This window comes from Scophthalmus maximus, chromosome 9, assembly GCF_022379125.1.
Source record: "Scophthalmus maximus strain ysfricsl-2021 chromosome 9, ASM2237912v1, whole genome shotgun sequence".
In the NCBI taxonomy this organism is placed as follows: Eukaryota; Metazoa; Chordata; class Actinopteri; order Pleuronectiformes; family Scophthalmidae; genus Scophthalmus; species Scophthalmus maximus.
Window position 1 is genome coordinate 13,085,001 of NC_061523.1, and position 14,666 is coordinate 13,099,666.

The 14,666-nt window shown below is 41.3% G+C and overlaps 3 protein-coding genes across 9 annotated transcripts in view; 2 read left to right on the forward strand and 1 right to left on the reverse strand.

Moving 5' to 3' along the window:
- The window catches only part of LOC118319159 (protocadherin alpha-3-like), a 10,773-nt gene extending 9,862 nt beyond the window's left edge, over positions 1-911 (forward strand). The window contains exon 2 of the mRNA XM_047334214.1: positions 1-911. This exon is cut by the window's left edge and continues 473 nt beyond it. The gene's annotated coding sequence lies outside the window, so the exon portion shown is untranslated.
- LOC118319180 (fibroblast growth factor 18) overlaps positions 1-14,666 on the reverse strand; it is a 209,752-nt gene that overhangs the window by 143,613 nt on the left and 51,473 nt on the right. The gene's annotated exons all lie outside the window — the stretch shown is intronic.
- The window catches only part of LOC118319165 (protocadherin alpha-C2-like), a 149,752-nt gene that overhangs the window by 54,772 nt on the left and 80,314 nt on the right, over positions 1-14,666 (forward strand). The window lies entirely within an intron of this gene.

A 14,666-nucleotide genomic window follows, 5' to 3' on the forward strand; every position in this document is an offset into this window, starting at 1 on the left:
AAATTTGAATGTGCCTATTTCAGGCCATGTGGGGTTGTGTAATAATTGCCTCAGTTCAGCAGTGCTGTGAGGTAAGGAGAGGTTTATGTTCAGTTTAAAGGGCAGTAAATCCCAATAGCCACTCACTCATTTAGTTAGCTCATCCTCATCAGAAGTGTTATTTGCGAATAAGTTTCCCCACAATCACGGCACAGCTGTTCCTAACATCTACATCATTTGAGTGACTGCATATGGCCCTCCAAGTTAAATATAATGCTCTATGGTAGCTCAAAACCAGATAGTCATTTGAAGAAGACTTCTATCTTTTCGATTTAACACAGAGTACATGCATTGTGCTCGGTGTAGTACATGCTTATATGCACATTTGTAGGTTTGTTTTCTATATGTGTCTTATCTATTTGGGTGTGCATGTGAGTACTGGCCAAAATACAATGTAACTTGAGGTCTGTGCTCGCTGATGTAGTTGAGGGGGCTCAATGGGCCATGGCTGGCTGGAGCTATGACAGAGAGAGGGGGGAGAGAGAGCCTGCGGCTGGTGTGCAGTGAATCACAATGTACCGCCAGTCAGGTGGGGTATGGACACTTTGCTTCAGCAGAGTTCTTCATTCATAACAGGACTACAGATTTTTACTATTACTTTGGTCAAGGAAATTAGCAGACGGTGATGTGAAAGAGTGCAATCCGTTCATGTTCATTCACACTAGCTTCTCAGCAGAGAGATCCCTTTTGACTGAGGAAAGAAATAGGTCATATTTTATCACACATGTGAAGGTCTACATGCTAGGCTTCGAGGCTGATTCTGTGTCAAACTCGTGTGTGTTGCCCATAGCAACACACTGGGAGATCCACCTCTCGGTGTCTACCGGTTTCCACAGACTAGCATGCACTGAGCTGTCTTAGCAACAGCAGCGGAAGAGGATGGAGGAGGGAGGGAGGGATAGAGAGAGAGCAGTAGGGGAGGGGGAGGGGAAGTGCCTTTTTGTATCGCTCATCTATACACATCTCACCATATTTAATGGAAATGGGTTTATTTAGGTGGAAACACATGGATTATGTCAACACAATCCCCATCAGGCGGCATATGGTGCAGATAGAAGCAATATTAAAGACAGGAATGGTTGAGCTTCTAATTAGATATTTTATAGTATGGAGATAATCTTTTCTCTCCCACAATTGGGTCAACCCGAGATTTCCCACCTAGAGAAACAACTGTCAGACAAATATTTATGTAGAAACCAGCCTGGAGTCTGAATGCACGATAGGAAGGGATCAGCTCAGATTCAGAGTAAAGCAGTAGCTCTGCTTCATGTAGTGGAGACTGGACTCACACTCTCTGCAGTTCCTCTGTCCAGTTTCATTCAGTACACTACTAGACAGCAATAACTGCCCCTTTGCGTGTGTATTCATATTTAATGTGAACGCGTTTGTGTGAGAGATATGTGAGAGAGAAATGTGTGTGAGGCGTCATGTGTTTTGCAATACAGCAGCAGTGCTAAGCTGTGCCTGGACAGCAGATGCCCAGGAACAACAATAAGTGCTTGCATATTTGGGAGGAAGAATGAAAGTACACAAGATGTGCCTTTGTTCCATTGATGAATCAGTACATTGTGTTTTTTTACTGATTCAACGTAGAATTGAACATACAACTAGGTGATCTTGATTTTGATTAAACAGGAGATAGCAAACAGTTATACTGTATGTGCGTTTCTTTCTGTATACTGTCTTTGGCAGAGGTGGGGCTGCTTGCTCCAGTGGCATTGTCTCTCTGCCTGGCTGGTTCGCTCTGCAGATCTATGTAATTGTGTTTGTATTGCACACTGCACTTACCCTTGTGTTTCGTGTGTCTGTTGTCTTTGTTAAGCGAGTGAGAGCATTTTCCTCATCAGACTGTATTCAGTGTTGTGCGGAGGGAGTGTATAAGAGCACAAGCAACGTGTCGGGGAGAGAGATGAGACACAGCTGCTGCAGCAGGAGCGGATGTGCTGTATGAACTGTATGCTCCGCAGCTTTACGTGGCTGCTCTTGTGCATCTACACCTACAAAAATCACAATAACTTATTCTTGCCTTTCCTTTCAAACTTTTCTGGATCCATCTCCCCTTATCCATTTAGCCTCAAATGTTATGTAGGCCTTTCAAAAATTGTTCGGTATTACGTCCTTGATTTCCCGAACAATTTTTTAAACCCCATCTAAGACCTTTTTATACCTTTCTACAGTGAGCCGTATGTCCACATGTTTGTCTGTAAATGTTTCATTTTCAGAGCGGAACATTATTTCCAATCAGTTAATTAAATGGTGTGTCATTTGATGTTTTGGTGGATGTGTTCATTTTTGTCTGTATTTCCATGGCAACCGAGTTTGACTGGCAAATTAAGCGTAGGCTCTCAATTCAGAAATGTTCACCAATAAGAAACAGAAAGCTACCACGCTGTGTTCTACTTTCAGGGTGAGAGTATGAAGGGATTAACTTGTTACCTTATACTGGTTTCCTGAATTAGATGATTAGTTGACGCCTGCTCACTATATAAGAGGTATGATCAGAAGCTGTTCAGCTAGATTTGACATTTTCTGTTATGTTCTGTATGAATTTCACTTTTATATGCTTATATTCCTATATCTGCATGTTAGTGGACATAAAGAATAAGTTCTCATGATTATTTATCTGTTCTTCATCACCAAGTCAAATACACATAACTGTGATAGTACCAAATTATTTGCTTGTTCAAGTTTTGTGGTTGCCAGGGGGATATGCCATCTCCTGATGTTTTGTTGTTTTACTAGATACAAATATGACTATTACGATTTAAGATACCCTCCCTGCAGTACTCCTTGTTCTGTTCTGCCCCCCGTCTGTTCTGTTTCACACTGGTCTGCTTTTCCCTCCTCTGTTTTTGCCGCTTCCCTCTCCGTCCTCCAGCTCTTATCCTCCATATTGAAATTACTCCGTGTCCCCCTCCCCCATCCCACTCTTGGCCTCCTTTTCCCACTTTTATGTGTCTGTCCTTCGTTTCCTCTCTCACATGCCACCCCTTTTCTGTCTCCCTGTCGTTTTTTTTTTTCTGTGTTTCTTTCTGTGGTCTCCTCTCTCATTCTACCACATGCTCTTTAGCTCTGCGTTGCCGCGCCGCATGCCTGTAGGGTTGTGGCTGTCGATGCTCCATGTGCTGTTGTGTGTCAGTGGGGCACACTCTCTCTTATTGCACAAGCTTTGTTGGAGGATGGCGGCACTCACATCGAGGTCACAGTGATGGTAATCTAATTTACACACACAGAAGGTACACAGAAAAACGGCTACTATCTTTATGTTCACACTACACACGCACACAAATGGACACACATGGACACACACACACGCCATACATACTCATGTACTGTACATCTAATTCACATTATTGCAAGACATTTTGGCTGAAAAAAAGACAAAACTGCATGAAGACACACCTAGTGATATAATTCAATGAAAGCCCTTCATGCACCACAAATCTGACATCCTTTATTTACTATATATTGAAATATCATGAGGACTTCATAATTTCAGAGTATAATGTTCCATCCCAGGCTAACAATTCGCCACTGACGTGAGCCAAGCCAAATACAGACATCATCTTCCAAACACACAAAACTCACCGTACTCCGTTCCCCTGACTGCCCCTCGCATTGTGTGAAATGGCTTTCTATCACATGTACGCTTGTTTTACCTTTGATCATCAGGTCATTTAAAGTGACTTTTCCACAAATTTGGACTCAGTGATCTCTGAGATAAGCCCCCCTCCCTGTGACAGTTAAAATATTGTCCTCTCTACCCTTTTTTTTTTCTTCTCATCAAAAAAGAAAAGAAAAAGAGAATCCCAAGTGTCCAGTCTGGCAATGAAGCATCATGCATGATTCACAACTTTGATCAAGCTATGCCTTGAAAATAACCTTCATCAGTAACATTTAAAAAACCCTCAGTTCTACATCTAAAATGGGGGAAAGGCCTGCTACTGAAAATAACAAACAACCCTAATAGTCTTGTCTAAGCAGACCTGTGCTGGCACAGCACACGGGTAGCACAGAGTACGGTCTGGCAGTACATCAACATGCACAGTTTACTTCTTGGACAATGGCAATAAGATCTGTCTTTCTTCAGCAACACAATATAGGACATGTTTGTCTTTTGCTTGTTTTCGTCATCTATCATTATTTTTTATTGTTATCTTACAGTTGACATAATAGTTGTTTTTTTCAATTAATAAAGATGTGAGTGCGGTGGGATCTGTGGCTGAATGGTGGATAGGAAATAGAACATTGATTTTTAGGTTGTTGATTTTTGCACTGGGATTGTATTGATTCTTAGCTATGAATAATTGTTTAGGTTCTTCTTTTGAGCCACATAAACTGCATACTGTCCAGATGTTACTCAGTTTATTTATTTTTTTATTTGGGTTACATACATGTATTCTCCTTGTGCTTTTGTGTGCTGATAAGTCTGTGTTTGTGTTTGTATCAGCACTTCCGTTCCGCAGACTTATTCAGTTGACTTTGGGATGGTGAGTAGATTGTTATTGTGGATCTCAGCAAGCACAGTCACTGCTGCAGTGTAACTTATAGATCATTAAGTCAATACAGTGTTTGTACATCTCTGTGTGCTGCTGTAGCTTCAGTGTGGCGTGGCAGAGAAGGGATGGACAGAGAGGGGCAATGTCTCTTCTCTATATCAAATGAGATGAACTGTTAGTCACTATCATGGTATAACATTTACACGTTGTGACTTGAACTTTTAGCGTTCTACGTCAAAGGTTAAATCATGCACGTCTGTGTGAATACATCCCCTTTTCTCTTCTATAATGCCTACACTGCCAGTGATTTAAACAACTTACAATAGTGGAAATATAAACAAATGTAGTACATCTGCATGTCACTAATAATGACACATGCAGATGTACTACGTTTGTTTATTTTTTTACTATTGCCTCTTGACTAACAGGGACAGATTGTAGTCAATGGTACAAACACTCCACTGCAGGCTACATTTACAACTGCGGCCTGAGACTCCCTGGCACTGCTCCTTGTCATTTGTCCTATAACATGACGAGACTGGTTCAGAGCCATGTGTGGCTTTGATGTGGAACTGGCCCTGAGCTGGTCACTATACTCTTCAGTATATGGGTCAAACATGTTTTTGTTTTTTTTCATGTTCATAAAGAGATATGGCAATAATTCGTGAGCTTGTCCAGCATGTGTGACCTTTAGTATCATAGGAAATATTGAAGATTTCTTTTGAATCTCTAAAGCTGTTTTTCTGTCTCTTTCATGACCGGTATTTTCTGAGTAGGTCAGACCCCGTTCCTCTCTCATTCGTTTGGTTATATAAGCCCTCAGTTTCATTACATCGCAGTTCATTGACGCAAGGTTGCACTGTAGGTTGGACCTTTCTTCTCTCATTTTAGAATCACTCCCACTGCAGCTGAATCAGGGCACTGAGGCCTTTCTCTGGGGTGTTTTGCCTGGTGAACTTCTATGAGCATTTACAACATTGCACTAATGAAAACCCTTTGCACACATTATCTTCATGTGTCACTTCAAATCCATGCTGGGTGATATGGGCGTGGCTCAGGGTGCTGCATCATGCCAGTGCTTGATTTATTATTATTGAGCTGAACATGTAGTATTATACCTGCAATAATAATAGTAACACAATGACAGTGTTGAACAACACTACACACTATATTGTAAACTGTCGGTCTGTCTGACTAATCTAACAACCGGTGCTTGGGAGCTGTGTTAAATACAGTTAGCCGTGCTATGTTTTAATAGTTAAAATGTTTTTTTTCTGAATCAACAGAGATGTTGACAGATGTAGGTCTGCTCTGTTCTTGTTTGGCATCAGTGCTCATACAGCCACAACATCTGCTGCTGCTTATAGGTAATCCCAGCCTGCCTGGAGGATTGAACTGACTGAGGGGGTCAGAGCAAGGCTGCGTGTGAGACGGACAGGCAGCCATCAAGTGGAAAACTAGTGAAGACAGAGTTGATCGGGTATCCACTAAGCTCAATGTCCTGAGATCTACATTTCAGGGGAAGGGTTGCAACCTCTGACAGAAACAACACGAAGGGATGAGGGGAGTGGCACGGCCACTTCACACAGTGCATGCATGGGCCTTGGTAAGAGGATTGCCTTCTTACAACAGTATCCTTGTACTACTCACTGTGGTGTGGATGGAGTAAACGCTCACACACTCCTACCATCAACTTGTCTGATTAATGCTGTGTGCTGTATTTATTTCTGGCCATGCGTGGATGGGATCAGATGTTGGCTGTTAGAAGGATCCAGTCTGTCACTGCGGGGTTCCTGGTCCCCCAGGGGTTTTTTTTCCCTTGGTATTTTATAGCAGGTGTATTGCTGTTACTCTGAATGTCCCCTGCCTGGGTATTTAAAACAATTAAGCTCTTTTTACAAACTTTATGCATATTACTAGTTCATTTAATTAGGCTATTTTCTGTAATTTGTGTGTCAATATGGGTACTACAGGAAGCACTTTGTATGGATCTTTGTGATCTTATGTTTAACTAGTTCAATATTGAGAGCACTAAGTGTTCGGGTCAAACTGAGCAGAACTTGCCTGTATGAGCTATTGGCGATATCAGTGTCTGCAAAGTGTTCACTGCCTCAATAAGGCAAAAAGCATGACTCCAAATGTGGTGGTTTTCTGCACAACTGCAAGGCATTAAAAAACGAAAGTAGAAGTAGTATTAAAAGTGTTGAAAAGGGTGCAGCTGATATCGGAGATAGTTTTACTACGAAACAACAACATTTCTCTTGATGCACTCGGCTTATGTAACAGAAATAAAATCCATCGATCTATGGTCTCTCAGGGCTGCCCACAGTCACTGTGCTGATATCAAGTGCATTTGATCACATAACAGCGAGAAAGCCTACATTTAATAAAGCTACATGCTAAAACAAAATTCAATTTTTTTCTTATTTTCATTTAATGTTCTATATGCCATATTTTAAGTCATCTGGCCATCTTTTTCTTTCAGTGTGGACCATGTGAGCTGTTCTGCTCATTGAGTCATCTCATCTCACATGTAGCTTTTTATTTTTGCAAAGTTCGTCTGCTGTGCTTATTTTTAGATGAACCATCTGTCATTAAAATAACTGAAATCATGACCTTGGGCATGTCGGGTTAATGCTCGAATTATTTTATCACGATATTAGGGAGATTAGTTTATGCCATGCCATGTAGCCGCACACACTTGAGCTGTATGTGTGTGTGTGTGTGTGTGTGTGTGTGTGTGTGTGTGTGTGTGTGTGAGAGAGAGTTGCATGTGTGTCATTGGCTAAATGTTCTTCATACCATCTTATCAAGTGGGTGCAGTGTAGGAAAGGAAAAAACAACGAGACATGGGTGTGAAAGATGAGTGATAATGTTGTAAGTCTGACTCATATCCCACTCTCTCCTCCCACCGACTCTCTCTCTCTCTCTGTCTCTCTCGCTCTGCCTCTTCCCCTGCCTTTGTTCTCATTATCACTACCCCACTTTTCGACAGCATCGTGTTCTTTTCCTCTCGTCTTCACCTTGTACTGGTTTCGTTTCCTTTGCTAACTTGTTTCTCAGATCCTTGTAATTGTTTTCACACCTTGTCATTCTCGTCCTCAAACAAAGAATTCCTTTCTCTGGTTTTCTTCATCCCTCTCATCTTCCTCCTACGCATGCTGATTTCCTCTGGCTGGTGCTCTCGCTTATGCCCCCTCCTGTTTCTCCGCGTAACTGCTGGCTTATGGACAATGGCTGACGCCTGTTGGAGGCTGGGTTACGCCCTCCCTTGTTCTCTCTCACCTCTCTTTTTCATTTGAGTCTGCTATTCTTTGGTTGCTAATTGCTAGTGGAATATGTATTTGTCCATTAGTCTATTACTCCATAATGCACCCCGCTTTCTCCTCACAACTGCATCTCCTCCGCACAGTGAAGCTGTGAGCAGAGTTGAATATGTCTCAGCACCTTTGTCTATCTCCCAAACCTCAGTCTGGAAGGTCTGGCTATTAGAACTATATTAGAATTTATCCCGTTTATCTCTCTCTCTCCGTGTGTGTGTGTGTGTGTGTGTGTGTGTGTGTGTGTGTGTGTGTGTGTGTGTGTGTGTGTGTATGTGTATGTGTGTGTGTGTGTGTGTGTGTGTGTATATGTGTGTGTGTATATGTGTGTGTGTGTGTGTGTGTGTGTGTGTGTGTGTGTGTGTGTGTGTGTGTGTGTGTGTGTGTGTGTGTGTGTGTGTGTGTCTCCTGTTTATGAACTAGGCATGACAGTCTGCTATTTGTGGCTTTAGCAACAGTGAATGACAACTACATATGCAGAATGAGAAGGGAGGCATATGTCTTTTTATTAAATACAATGCTCAAAAAAGGATTTTTAATACCTTCATGTTGGCCTTACAAACCTGTGACCATGTTTTCACACAAACAGTACCAGTAACATCATTCAATATATCTTGATATTAGAAAGTGTAAACATAGATTTCCTTGTGTGTGTTCATCCACAAGTTCAAAATGAAAAGTGTCCACTGTCATTTTGGTTCATGTTTTGTTAAGGTCAGGGGGATGTTCGGTCCATTTCTTTTCATTAGATTAAAATATTTATTCTGGAAAACTAAGGGAACTTCTGTAAAGTCAGACTGATTGAATTATATTGCCATGGGTCGGAATATTGCCTTGAAAACCTTGTTGAGCAATTAGGAACAAGTGGAACCTTATATAGTATGTGCTACAGGATGTGTGTGGTTCCTGGAGAATAGAGACTTGGGGCTATTTTTATTGCTTTAGTTGGTTCGTGTTTGCCTGCAAAAGCATTATGATGACAATGATAACTACTGTTTTCAATAAACGGTATTCTGCTGCACAGACATAGTACTGTTAATAAGTGGTGTTTTATCGTAATTTGGGGGGTAAAATATTATCTTAAAGTCAGTAATATTAATTTACATACAGGGTTTTTTTTTTCAATCTAGGTAATTTTCTTTCTTTCAAATACTGTGTCAGATATTCAAGGGCTGTGGTTAGCCACAAAAAATCCACTGTAAGAGCTTAACATGCAACAGTCCGACACTAAAAACCTAATTCTTAATTACGGTATAAAATGCAGTTGTGATTTAGTTTTAGTTGTAACTGTGTCATTCTGTGTCTCATATCTCACATTTGTTGGGATATGACTGGCAGCCCAGGCCTCTGGGCCACTGTTAGTGTCACTTCATGTTGTGCTATGCTTAGTCTGATGGTTTAGATATCAGCAGAGATTCAAAGCAGATAACAAGATCAGGTATCATGTGATGAGCTGAATTTGAAAAAAAAAAAAAAATCTTTCATGCACACCAAAACCTAAATCGTTCCACAGTAGATACTTAGCTAGATAATCTAAGCATCACATTACAGATAATCAAGTGGAAATCTGCTTAATGTGAGCAAGAGGAGCAAAACTGAGCAGAGACAACCAAGGCGTTAATAAAAAACATGACACAAAAATAACAAGGATTTCGGTCTGCTTATTTACAGACTGCTGCTAATGGGATCTTTGTGATAAGTCTGCAGTGTAATTATTCCCTAAGCTCTTGTTTGCTCCCTAATGTTCAGCCTTATCTAGACTCACTTTGGTTTGTCCTCTAACTGAGAACTGGACGAGTAAGTTGTGCCTTGTATGGAACAAGGATATAAAGTATAGAAATAAAAAAATAAAAAAGACAAAAAACAAAACTAGACTCAGAATGTAATGTAACCTTGCAGAAGTCTTACTTTTGTGAAAGCAGAATATCAGATAATTTATGGAAAGTTTTTACCTGATGCACCTCATGCATTAAATCACAAAACATTATCCATGTTCCTTCAGGTGATTTCAATGGGAAATGTCTGTCGAAGCAGCGTTTTCCATTGTGCCTCTGCTGTCAGCACTCCCAGCTGCCCTGGATTAAGGCTTGTGTAAAGTGTGTAAAGTGATAATTCTACTGTGGTGCTCCTCTAATGCGATTAGGTGGAATCATCTTAATGATGCCATGAAGAGTCGGCGGCACACAGTGTACGTTAGGATGCCACTCTCCCTCACATTACAGACGTCCAGACTGATTTCTTTCAGTTTTTACCTCAATATTTGTGTTCTATGATTGTGTTTTTTTGGCATTTGCTTTGGCCTCATCTATGCTACCGGTGCATTTATGGCCACAGTTTCACTGATGTTGTCAAAATCACGTCTATATAAAACAAACATAAGTCTCTAATCTTTGCAAAAATTGTGTGACTTCAAATAAGTCTCTTAAATTAATTAATTATGGTATTTCTGGTTTTGTTATTGATATATTGTCAGCGGCAATTTTATCTCCTGATGTTGACTGGGGGCTGTCGTTTGTGGTGCTTTTGAAAAGACTGCATTATGCTGAGGCATTTCATGAATATACTTTGACCAAACAGAGACATATCTCAGAATAACAAGACACAATTCAACAGCACCAAAAACTACAGCCTCCAAAAGATCATCAAGATGAAGTAACATATCTTACACAACAACTGAACATTAAAACGATCATGAAGGTGGGATTCTCAGTGGGGCTAATGCATCAGTGTGCATTAGTTTTAGTCAGTTTTATCTAATAAACTGAGTGTATACTCCTTCTACCTGACTCCATTACGCACACCAACCAACAAGCCATATACATACATTCTAAAATTCAGCTTGCACTCTCATATCCTTATGAGCTCAGTTTGAGAAGCGTCTGTTGCAACACATGCTGTGTTGACGTCCATGTAGCTGTTTAAGTTTTGAAGCTGACGAGAGTGGTGGATGGTGTTTGCTATTCTCGGAGAGTGGCAGCGACGGAGCGCAGGCTTAAATGATTGGCGGGCGAGTCATTATTTTATAAATAGTTGTGTTCTTTTTCGGTGGAAAGTGGAGCAACCTCACAACCATTTCAACCGTTCCCAACATCTGATTCTCTGCAGACCAGCACTCTCCTCTATTATTCAGACCTTTTTTTTCTTCTTTAAGAAATGGGCCAAGCCCTAGCGCAGCAGGCCGGCACCTGCAATGCATTTCACATGCAGCACTGCCTCATGCATATCCAATGCTTCATGACTAACAAAGTAAAAATAGACATTGCACAGTACTACATCGTTACATGTGTATAATGTGCTAATACCAGAAAAATATATATAATTGAGGCACCACCATAAAAGTGGATAAACAATGATTTACAGATGTGTTTGTCTTTAGTATCTGAATGTTGTAAACTGGAACATATGCAAGTGCTCCATGTCAGATACCTTCTTTTCTGCATAGTCTTCAGTTGTGGGTGATGGACTTATCTCTCTGACTTTACCTCTTTGTTTTGATATGTATCACCATGGATGGGAATGTGCAGATATTGTTAGATACATCCACATCGCCTTTCCCATCTGGGTGAGTTGACGTTTTCATTTCCGCAGGCAGAGGAGAGTATGTCGCAGAGACACCGAGCTGCTAGTGTAACTGTGCCACTGATATAATTTCTGGAGTGTATGTGTGTGAGTGTGCTAATCTAATATTAGGCTTTATAGCTCTCCCAGCCCCTGACACCAGTTCCTGCCTGTGCATTTGGAAACTGCTATGGAGAACAAAGAAAAGGGTAAAAAAGCTCCTCCTTGTGGCAAAATGTGGACATTACCCATCACTTCTGTTGTGCAGTATGTGTGTCTGTGTGTCAATACATTCAATTATTTAACATGTTGCCACTCTGTTTGCGGTGGTCTATCGACTGGTAATGTTTTCGAATTTTTTGTGTTAGTATTGATCCACAGATAGCGGGTCCTGACCCAATTTTCCATTCTGTCTGATTTTAAGCCAAACACAGCCCATGTCTGTCCTCTTCCCCCAAGAACTGTTTGATTGACAAATCTAGGTTATCCATGCCGGACTATGAAGATAGATTTATTCTTAATCCCACAAAAAAACTGTTTGGTTTAGGCCGTTTATTTGTGTGTGTGTGTGTGTGTGTGTGTGTGTGTGTGTGTGTGTTTGAGAGAGAGAGAGAGAGAGAGAGAGAGAGAGAGAGAGAAAGAAAATAAGACAGATGGAGAGTTTACAGGGAGCCTGTATTTCCTCTATTATGTTAAATGTTATAGGTGACTGTGCATGTTATGTAGAATAAGTGTTTTAATGAAAATAATTTGTGTTATTGAATTCATAGGTGCATGTATAATTTTGAAAAAGGGGGAAATAAATGCCCTGTCCTTGGCATATGTATTCATAAAGAGGGGTGCGGAGGAGGGGGGAGGTGCAGGGAGGGGCAGTGGTGGAGTCTGCATCTGCGTCACCATGGATACAAGGGGGGGAGACGGTGAATCAATGACGGGTGCTCCCTGTGAAATCAGAGATCTGTCGGACACTGCCTTTGTCGCTAGGCACAACGTTGAGCCAACCAGAGAGCCAAACACAGTCACATTGATTCCAGCTGACCAATCAGATTGTTATGCTACATTTGCTGTTACCAAAGCATATTATAGATCCTGATTACCAATCGCAAGTTTGGATTAATGGTTTGCAAAAGAGGCTCTGCTGTCCCAAACCGTTTGCTGGGTTACATTTTAACACATTTGTCAAAGAGACACGGATGAAATGCTCACTGTACTTTCATGTGGTGTATAAGTATAGATGGATGTCATTCACGCTCAGAGACATTGCTCCTCTTTATGCTCAGCTTCCACACACGTTATATTTCTCACCCTTATACCTCTCTTACACACACAAACACGCAAATCACACAAACACTGATCATTCCGTCGCATAGAGTCACTGCGCATCATGCTGTATATATGCTCACTAATACTAATACTAATTACTGCAGAATGCTGTAACAGGTTCAATGACATGCCCTGTTTCTCTTGACCTTATGTAATGACTGAAATTGAGATACTAGTGTTCTGCATTGATAGAGAGTCCATAACTTCAAAGTGTAAAATTGTAAAGAAACATATACACAGTACAGTATCAAAATATGTTGTGGGGATAATAGTTTTATAGACTAACAATGTGTTGTTATCAGTTCTAACGTCTTGTCTCCCTTATGGAACAATGACAGCTCACGACACAGATGAATGGAACAATCACATCGACAACAGCAGCGACGTGCTGTTTCTCCTGCCTGTTGTTTCACAGTTGAGTAAATAAATGGATTTTTGGGCATTGTGCCATTACTTTGCAAATGAGTGAACACTGTGTTACTGTGCTTCCAGTCTTATCTCAGGGGCATGTACATGCATGTGTTTGGGCATCCTCCATATTGCAGTGTCCTGGTTTTTTTCTTGTACCAGGCTCATGTTTCCATGGACCCGCCCCTGTCCTACTTCCTCCACAAACCAGTGGAGGCGAGCACAGATTTGGAAATAAATGATTAAGTGGCAGTTCAATATAGGAGCGGTTAATATTTCCCCCACCTCCTCCGTTTCATTCCATCTATTCGCTTCATATGTCTAAGAAATGTTATAAATGTTGTGTCATGTATTTGCTAATGTGACTGTCTATTTTTAGACATTTTCATTTGCCTTTCTCGCTCACATTTGACTTCATAGCTGTTAGTATAATGCATTTCATTCCTCAGTTGTGTGTCTCGATTACATTATAGCAATACTTAACATCCTTATCTCCATTCATCTCTCTACATTATCAGCCAATTCAAGTTACTAGAGGACTGCTGCATTTGGGTGTGGTCCTAGTCACACTGTTGTTAAAACCAAGAGCTAAATGACAGTTTTTTATCAGAGAATCATGAGAGAGCCTCAGCACACAAAGAAAAGGGGGAAATGAATAGATCTGAATAATTGGCAATAACATAACTGAGTAAAGAAGGAAACATGCACAAGGAGTAGGTTGCCCCCTTGTGTTGTGATGAGCTCTACTCCACTCAAAAAACAGCACAGTGACATCAGTATCTCGTCAGAAGAGAACAGGATGTGGTGTGTGCCGACTGCAGAAGCGGGGGTGGTCTCCAGAGCCTTGAGAGGGTACAGTGGGTTGGGCATGGCCGTGCGCAAAAGGTCACGCTTTCTGTGGGGGTGGTCGGAGAAGCAGGCGCTGCTGCCAAAGTGGATATGTCACTGTGAATATGGCGCTGCAGCGCTACATTACCAATGCATGAGCAGCTCAGCTTCAGCCCTGGACAGCCTGCATGCACAGGGTGCATGGTTTGTGTTTTGCTGCTGTCATTAGGATGTGAACTGATTTGTTCAGAAAGATGGAAGAGCAGAATTAAACTGAATGAAAGGGTAGCACTAATATGTAAGAGGGGAATACAGTGAATTGATTTTCTATCCCATACCTTTTAAAAAATGAACCCATCTTTTTGCATTAGCGTGTATGCGAGTGTGTTGCTATGGAGACAAGAGGGCTGTGCAGAAGGAGAGAAGAACGGGGGAGGGTCTCGCCTTGGAGCATGTTCAGATAGCACCCCTCCCCCATCTACTCACACAAATGAACAGTGCAGTACACACCCTTACAACACACACTCACGAGCGAGCGAGCACACACATACACACACAAACACACGCACGCACACAAAGACCATCATGAAATCATTAGTATGGAGGAGATGCAGAAGCTAATTTGGTGACTGCACATGGTGGAAGTCATTTAATAATGTAGTGAACATGCCTCAAACTCTGCTGTCGACTG